We start from the raw sequence: 9,081 nt of genomic DNA on the forward strand, positions 1-9,081 counted from the left end.
TGCTTCTCACGGATGCTGCAGGTGTGCAAGCACTAAGTAGTATACAGAGCAACTGTAAGAGCTGTGAGTATTTGAAAATGCTTTTTTGAAGGTCCTATATTAATGCCTCTCCTTTTATGTGCAACCTAACAGAGAGCAGAGAAATCTTCACTCTTTTTCTCTGACACATCTGTTGAAACAGTAATGGAAATGCTGTGTAAATTATCTGTTTTGCAAGTTTTTCTTGTTTCTAAATTGCATTTTCTCCTTTTCAAAGAATGCATAGGTGTTTTGTTTTAGTGGGTTTTTTTTTTGCATGTGTGTGTGTGTGTGTGCATGAATATAATTTCTACTTCCTAAACTCTTCTGTAGTGCATATTCTACTTGCATTTTCCTGCAATGTACGTAACTGGAAATTTGTTACTTGCCATATACTTCTTACATTAAATTTGACTTCCGTAGGTGTCTCCAATGATGCGCAGGGACGTTTACATCCCTGTCCTGCTGAAGACCAGTCTAATTCATCATTCCTTCACAAAATGCCACCAGTATACCCTCTGTCACATTTCTGATTCTTTGTCAAAACTCTCTCTTTCCAGTACAGCTACCTAGAGGCAGTTACTGCCAATGTGAAGCTTTTACTATTTAAACAAAACAGCTTCATTAACTTGCCAATGCATTTAATTAAAAGCAGACTATACACCTTGAGTGGGGTTCAGCAAAGCTCCTAAGCTAGGTTCCTTCTCACACTCTGTTGCATAAACACAAGCGAGTATTTATCAAGGTGTCTGCAAGTGAAATATCCAAGAAAGCAGAGACTGTGAGGCTGCCAGCTTTCAATGTACCTGGGCATATCATTTGCAGCATCTAGAATACAGCATGTCAACAGGTTGTCACAGCCATAGACTGAGACTTAACAGGATGGCAGAGCATGTTAAGTTTACTGCATTTTAACACAGGCCAACGCTTGCTTTGTGAATATGAAATTAACATTGAATTTTTTGATTTGCAGAAGGTTTTATGGTTAATATATTGTGTACAAAATTCCTAAGGCTTTTAAGATTACTAGCATATCTTTGCAGTTTAACTTCAGCTCAAGCAGAGATTCTATTTTCAAAAAATTTAATAACTACCATCTGCAGCTTCCATCACCCTTCCAAATATCATTACAGTTATTCTTAAACCTACAAGGCAAACCATTATAGTATGACTAGGAGGAAAACTAGAGTTTTAAGATAAAAATATTAACATTTGAACTGAAATTAAGTAATACGATAAGATACATGTTGAAATAAAAACCAACAATTATTGCTAGAAGAAAACTAGCAAGGATTCAGATATTAATTTCCAAGAAGTGTTGGGTATTCTGCTCTTCCATCCTTATTCACATTTCCATTTAATTAAGAAACTTGCGTAACAACCATTCTATAAAGAACAAAAAATAAAAATAAATGAATTGAAAATGCTCCATCACAATTCGGTTACGCTGCTATTAATTTTTGAGCACCATCTGCTGGTCTGCTTCTAAAACAACCACCAAATTTCTTTACCGCCGGTACCTTCTAGATACGTATCAGGTCTCCTATTTGCTTATCACTTACTTTGTTACATATTTATTAAAAGTTCCCACGAGTCATGTGTTATCATCACACTAGAGGAAATAACAGAATTCATGTAATAACGGATGGCTACTGAGGAGACGAGTTGGAAAGGTTAAAATAGCTGCTCTGTGGTTTACATAGGTTGAGATAAGCCTGTCACAGTGATGTTTTTAAGCTGAAAAGTTTTCTAAAGTAAACTGAAAATGAAAGCAACTTGGCCACTGTTTTCATCCTAACGTACCATATGTCACCCCTACCACAACTCTTGTCAGCAAGGAAAAGAAGAGATATCACTGCCAACTTTTATTTCTTGCAGATTCTCAGATACTACTGGAAAGAGTTGGAGAGAAATAAATCTACAAAGACAGAACCTCATCCTCAAATCTATCATCACGGTTACTTCTTGTTCACCTCTTGCTCCTAGCAATACAGTGCCATCTGCTTTTCTTGTCTTTCTCCTTACTCCATTCAAGAAAGAGTGAGACCTAACATTTCCCCTAGGACAAGATGACAAGGTCCCATGCTAGGAGCCTGGATTCTGACAAGGTTAACTATTAGCAAATCTGGAGCCTTATTCTTTTTTCCTTCTCCCTAGAACACTAAATAAATATTTACTTAATTTTGCACTTACCAAAATATTTTGTAACATAAGAAGTCTGTACTTGCTTTCTATTAAAGCCACTAAATTTATTTACAACTTGAATTGCCTTGCAATGTTCAGTTTGGAAGACAGCCTTTGAATCTTGCCACTTTCTTCCCACACTTCTGACAAATATACTTAAAAACCACACACATATAATGAATTTTTAAATGTAAATTAATTTAAATAAAAATTAGTTTCAGTATTAAACTGAAGGTACAATCTTCAAAGCCTAGATATAAAATGCTTGTCCACTGATATGCTGAGCAGTTATTTAATTAATTTGAGTATTGAATTATTGAGTAGTCACTAACAATTATCAATTGAATTATTCATTTATTCATATTCCACAATTGTTTTGTCTACTGCCTAGAATATTGTAGTCAACCTGGTTATACTATGTGTAATGGTGAATATTTCACAGCAGACTGCTGTCAGAATAAAACCTTAATTCCTGCAGTATTCCAACTAACACTTAAAACTTTTTCATTTTTTCATGTTGAGGGAAATAAGACTGCTTTTGCATTTTTAGTTAACCATATATTTCAGGATTGAGACTTTAAATCCAAGTAAAAGACCATGCAGAAGGCTACTGTTTATTAATGGAGTGTTTTCAGAATTTAAATACGCTTAATACTTCAAGGAATGCTAACACTTCATACGAGAGAAAAAAAACCAAGTTGTTAGTCTGGATCAAGATGGCTCTAAAAAGAGAAAGTGCAATGAATTCTTAGTACTCATTAGTAATTTGCAGAAATCCCAAGGGCATTGATACAGAGCTTCATTTACAAGAATACTGATAATAGACTTAGTCCAAGAGTGAAGATCCTACAATAACATTGTCCTGGTTTCAGCAGGGATGGAGTTCATTTTCCTCTCAGTAGCCAGTGTATTTTGGATTTGGGATGTGAAGAATGTTGATAAACACACGGGTGATATGAGTTGTTGTTAAAGAGACCAAGGACATTTTAACAACTGTCTGGCTTTCCAGGTCTCGCTAATGTGCAGGTGCAGGAAGCTGGGAGGGATACAGACAGAATAATTGACCCAAACTGGCCAAAGAGAATATTCCATGCCATAAATGCCACGCTCAGTATATAAGTGGATGTTGGCCAGGGCAGGTATCTGCCTTCCTGGCATCCGTCCCTCTCTCTCGCTTGCTGGCATCGTGCCCTCTCCCTTGCTGGCTCTCTCCCACTCCTTTGCTTGCTGCTTGGTTTCATTTCTGTGATTGCTGCTCAGGACAGGCTGTATCGGTCACTGGGACATGGGGTGGCGAGAAATCACGCATTGTTCATTTTGTATATATTAATATCCTTATATTGTTATTAGTGTAGTTTTCCTTTGCTATTCTAGTAAACGGTCTTTATCTCAACCCACAAGTTTTCCTTTCTTCCCAATTTCTCTCCCCCATCCCACTGGGGAGGGGGAGGGTGAACAAAAAACTATGTGGTGACTAGGGCTAAACCACCACAAACATAAATAGAAGTGTTTCTGCAATTCCTTTAACATTCCAATTAAGATACTATTTTTGCATTTGCAAACCAGCAGTTTAAAGCTTTGGTTTGTGCTCTTTTATTTGTTCTAAAAAGGGTAGGTATACTATAGGGAAAATATATAAACAACATTTTCTTTATCATTGCTCTATAGAGAAGGAAAATTAACTAAAAATGTTAAGACAGTAGTTTATCTAGTTGCCTAGTTATATCTAGTTCTCTTAGCCTTTTTACAGTAACAACTTATTTCACCTGGGTTACAGTAATATTCTTCATAACCTTGTACCAGTCCCATCATACTCTGTGTAGCGCCCAGCGCATAGGATCTACATTAGCAACATGCCACTTATTACAGGAAATGACTAGAAGCTGTTGCAGAAGTTACTAAATCTCATCATAAGCAGTAATTACTTGTAAAACATTCTTATCTCAACAATTTAAAAATACAGCCCAATGAAATATAGTTGCCATTGCTAAAATACTGATGTTGCCAACGCAAGGTCCAAGTGAGTTCCCAGCTCATATCTAACTATAGCACAAGAAGCACAATGTCAAGAGGTTTTTGGCTCTAGTTTTGGAAGTATTAACCAGCAGTTGGGAGTATTTGCAAATTTTCAACAAAGTTCCTTCCTCAGTTTCAGAAGGCTCCTTTTTTGATGCCCTGCTGAAGTTTCAGGATGTTTTTCTTGTTGCATCCTGCTTTAGTTCCACGATATAAGCCCTCTTGAAAGCCTCCTACAGGCTACACAGTCTTCCAAGGAAAAAAATTACAATAGAATGTCCATCTAAGGAAGAACTGCATCCTAATAAAAGAAGGTGGGAACAGACTACCAGCAATTAATAATATAAAGCAGCATGCAACAGAAGTCAGAGAATCTTTTAGAGCTAATTCTGCTCTAAGGAGTCCACAGTTCTTTACTGTTACAGATTGAGTTATGTGTGTATTGGAGGAAACAATACTCCTATCTCACAAAGACGACTTGCATTTTTAATGCTTACATTGATTTCCTGGTTCAGCTGACGTTTCATAACACAGCAGATGCCACTAAAGTGAAAGACTAGTTTCTAATTTCCTTGCATCTTTCTGCATTTCCCTGACTTTTTAGACAATAGTTGCAGTGCTTCTTCAGAGAGACAGAGGTAACTCAATTCCAAAAGCTTGCATTTGTTTACAGCAAGCAGAATTGTTAGTATCTTTACCATTCGTATTGTCAGGCAATTCAAGATTGGATATATGCAGAAAGCAGGTAAAAGCATCAGTACTTAATTCAAAATAACAAGTTTCCTGTGCCATGTTATCTGTATTTTGCATGTGCAAGAAATGAAATAGGGTCTCTTGTCCAGTTTCACAATGAGTAACTTCTCCTTGAAGTATCATGGCATGAGTCTTCAGTGCACCTGCAGCATCTGCAGGATTGACAGCTATTCCCTCTGTTAAAGCTTCTCATACTCTCATCTGTGTACTATAAAATAGAATACTGATACAGCTCACTCATTCTCATGGTCTTTTCCTATTACAGTGCCCTGCAAACCACTTAAAGCAACAGATTGGGAACACAGGGCTGAAGGAAGGAATTACAAGGAAAAAATGATTGATTCCCACTGCTTTTGCAGCTGAACCTAAATCAAGAAGATGGATGGTGCTTCACACCTCTAGGGTCTAGCTCCCCTTCTTCTCTTCAACATGCTGGTTTAAGCCTGCTGCATCCACATGCTTTTCCCGCAGTTGGGACAAGTCTCACAGAACCTACTAGCAATGATGTGATATGCCACCAGTTATATATTTGCATTTCACCACTGAAGCCTACCCTTGTTTTATAAAACTTGGATTAAATTACATCTGATTTCTGAAAGACTGAAAACACCAATTCTCCTATGATAACTAGGTAACTTCACACTTGTCTCACCTCTCCAGGCAGGCTTCATGATGGTTTATGAAGTCTCTGAAAGGACCAGCATGCTATAAACTGTTCTTTGATAACTAGATTTCCACATAAAATGGGCTATACAATAATCTTTTTGTACAGTTTAAAAATTACCACCTTAGAAGAAATAATCTTTTTTTTTTTCATCCCACGCCCAGTCATGGGATGGGAACAGATTTAATATATGCTGCTAAATGTATGAATGGAGTCTAAGAGCATCATTTGTCTCACACTGCAGGCAGACTAGCACTGTTACAAATGTTTGGTGTCAGCATACAGCATGCCATCAATTTAAAATGCTGTAAAACACTCTGTTATAGTATTGTCTTATATCTTACCTCCTTCAAAATTTAATTTTAGGGATTTATCTTTTCTCTGAAAGATAGCTAGCTACATAGTCCTGGGAAGCTAATAATCCTGTGAAAAGTCATGTTATTTTAAGACACCTATTATTCCATAGTAGGCCAATGCCAAGAATTTTCATGTAAAGAAAAACAGATGGAAAAGACTCTGCGCTTCACACGTCAGAGCACTGAGCTGGGATAGAAAAGGACCTGATTCAAAAGACAGACAAGCCTTTCTGTGAAAAAAATAAAACAGAGAAAAGATGGAAAGAGAATGAGCAAATAAGAAGTGAATTTATGAGACCTGAACATTGTTTAAATATGCTCACATCTTATCATCTCTTTTCCAGGTTTTTTTTTTTTACTGTTAGTGCCTAGTCAAGTGACTTCTTCAGTCAAATAGCGTAGGAAGATACTCTTATTTGCCTCTTCCCAGCTAACATCTCTCTTGCAATATGATAGAAAAGAACTGAAACTTAGTCGCTGAAGTTCATGAGAAACATTTATTTTCTATGATACATAAAGATGGGATGAAAGGAAAAAGCTAGTGCTCAGTATACGAAAAAGACCCTACAGGGCAAAAAGTTACATAATTACAGGGACTTACATTTAAAGCTCTATCTTAATCATTTAAATTTTATCCAAGCAGTCAGTTTTGGCTTTAAAAGAAAATATTTGTCTTTTGCCTTCAAAATTATTTTTCCAAATGAGTTGATATGAAAGAAGGCCAAAATTAAACAGTTGTCACTTCATCAAATGTCACATGACTCCAGCCATGCCCTCTCTGATAACCTAATTAGTGTTCCAAGAGGGCCAGGACTGTCCTGTATTTGAACATATTCCGCATAATAGGCTGGGTACTGCTTTTTCACAAGAGTTCTCCTGCAGCACTACAAAAACTAGAATAACTACTAACAACTTTGCCTACATAAATAAGGTACTTGATACCTGTGTCCTTGTCAGAAGAGCCACCAAATGCAGCGAACCAAGCACAGAGACATCTTCTAAGCCTTTTTTACTCAAAAAAATATTTGAACCAAAAATAAAAGCAAAAGGACCCTCTGTCACCCAGTGACACATATATGTTACTGATCCATGATAGGGCTAAACATAATGATTGAGAAACAGCACAATATGGCCAAAGTATAATAATTACTGCTTATGTTATTACAGCACCTAGGCAGCCCTGTCATCAATCAGAAGCCACTATACTAAGCAGTATAAAAACACAGGAAAAAATAAAATAACCCCTCCCTCTAGACACAAAAGTCATGAGAGATGCATACAACATACCAACACGAAATCTCAGTCAGCTGGTCCTGGCAAGACAGCAGTATCACCACTGTCAGTTTTTTCCACCGCCATCAAGACAAAGGACATCCCTGAAGAGTCAAATGAAAATAGGAGGTAAGTGGAGCAAGCTGTGTGGAATTATTTCAGCACAGAGCTTTCAACTTGCTACATCTGAGTCTGCCAAGTGTACTGCTTGAGTCAGACATAAGCTTTCCATAGAAAGCTGATTTGCATGATCCCACCTAATGGCAGGTTTTACAGAATGACATCCATAATTTATTCCTACAGCGTCTAATAGCCATTTTCACTTAGTTTCTAACTTCCTTTTTGTCTGCAGCTTATTACTTCAGTACTTGTAGGAATTCAGTAAGTCCGTGAATTTTATTCGGAATTTCCAGTGTTTAGTAGCCATTGTCTCCTTTAGGAAACCACATACGAAAATTCAGACCTTCCTGAAGTTTTCTTGAATGTCTGCTGCATGTGATTCTGGAATTCAATACAACAACTATAACTTTTCCATATGATATTGTCTTATGAAGCACCTAGAATCAGCATTTAGCTAGGAGGGAACAGAAAAACAAGCAGAAAGAGGAATAATCAAATAATCTAATTTCTCTCCATAAAGAGTTTTGAGTCAAATGTTGAATTTGTACAAAGCATGTACCTGAATCTCATCATCTCCAACAGCACTGAATGATAGAAACTAGAAAGCTTCTATTATTTCCTTCACTGAATTAAAATCCTTTACTTTGTAGAATTTATGCCAATTCTAAAAAAAAAAAAAAAAAAAATCCAAACAACAAATGGTGCAACACAGTTTCTAGTCTGAAACTCAAGAATTACTTTTTAAAATTAGATCTCCATGTAACAGAACTACTATAAAAATATAAACCTTCTGTGTATTATGTTTGTTTTTTGGTTTCTCCCTCCTTCCTGCTATGGGTATGTGTTCAATCTCATGTTTTGCACTCAAAATATTCACACTACATTTGTTTGCTACTGAGTTATAAATACTAAATAACCTACTAAACAGATATTTTTCCCATATCAGATTGGGATAATATGTGTGATAGGAGATATAAAGATTGTGTATGTGAAAAATATATAGAATTATGGCCATTTAGCAAACCTGAGCCATTACGTAGAGAAACTTAAGGAGGGAAAAATCTCTAGGGAGTCTATGACAGTACACAGGGTTTGTTCATCTGACAAACTTTCAGGAGAAAATATTTTGTGAATATGCAGAAGTCTGTGATTGATAAGCACACAGCTCTAGAAAGTCGGAAACTGTCTGCTTAGCTCCCGTAAGAATAGCAATTGTACATCAGGTGTCCTGAAATGCCTTCTCAGCTAGAGAGAGGAACTTGGAAGAAATAGTGAGTCACGCTACTAGCTTTTGATTTGAAAACCCTGCAAGCAAGTGCTTGTGGAACACTGCTGTTCTCCCCCTGCCTGGACTCCGTGAAGTCCTGTCACCACAGAGCATTTGGAGCTGGGGACACCGCTGCTTCTAGCACTCATTCCACTTTGGTGTACAGCACACCTCTGCTTGAGCTACTATGCTAGTGGTGAGATCCTGCACGTGCTGAAGTCAGTGAGAGCATCCCAAGGGATTTTACACAGCTAGAATAAACCCCAGTCTGTACTGTTAACAAGCCAAAACAAGATAAAAATCTGAAAAGATACTGAAATGAAAAAGAAAACTTTATCATACTGAAACATAAAGAGCCAGAGGTTGTGATTTGTTAAGCAATGCTAAATACTTCTAGCTTACCAAACAAATCTGCTTTAGAACTACAAACC

This window comes from Chlamydotis macqueenii, chromosome 6 (assembly GCF_036417535.1).
Source record: "Chlamydotis macqueenii isolate bChlMac1 chromosome 6, bChlMac1.mat, whole genome shotgun sequence".
Classification (NCBI taxonomy): Eukaryota; Metazoa; Chordata; class Aves; order Otidiformes; family Otididae; genus Chlamydotis; species Chlamydotis macqueenii.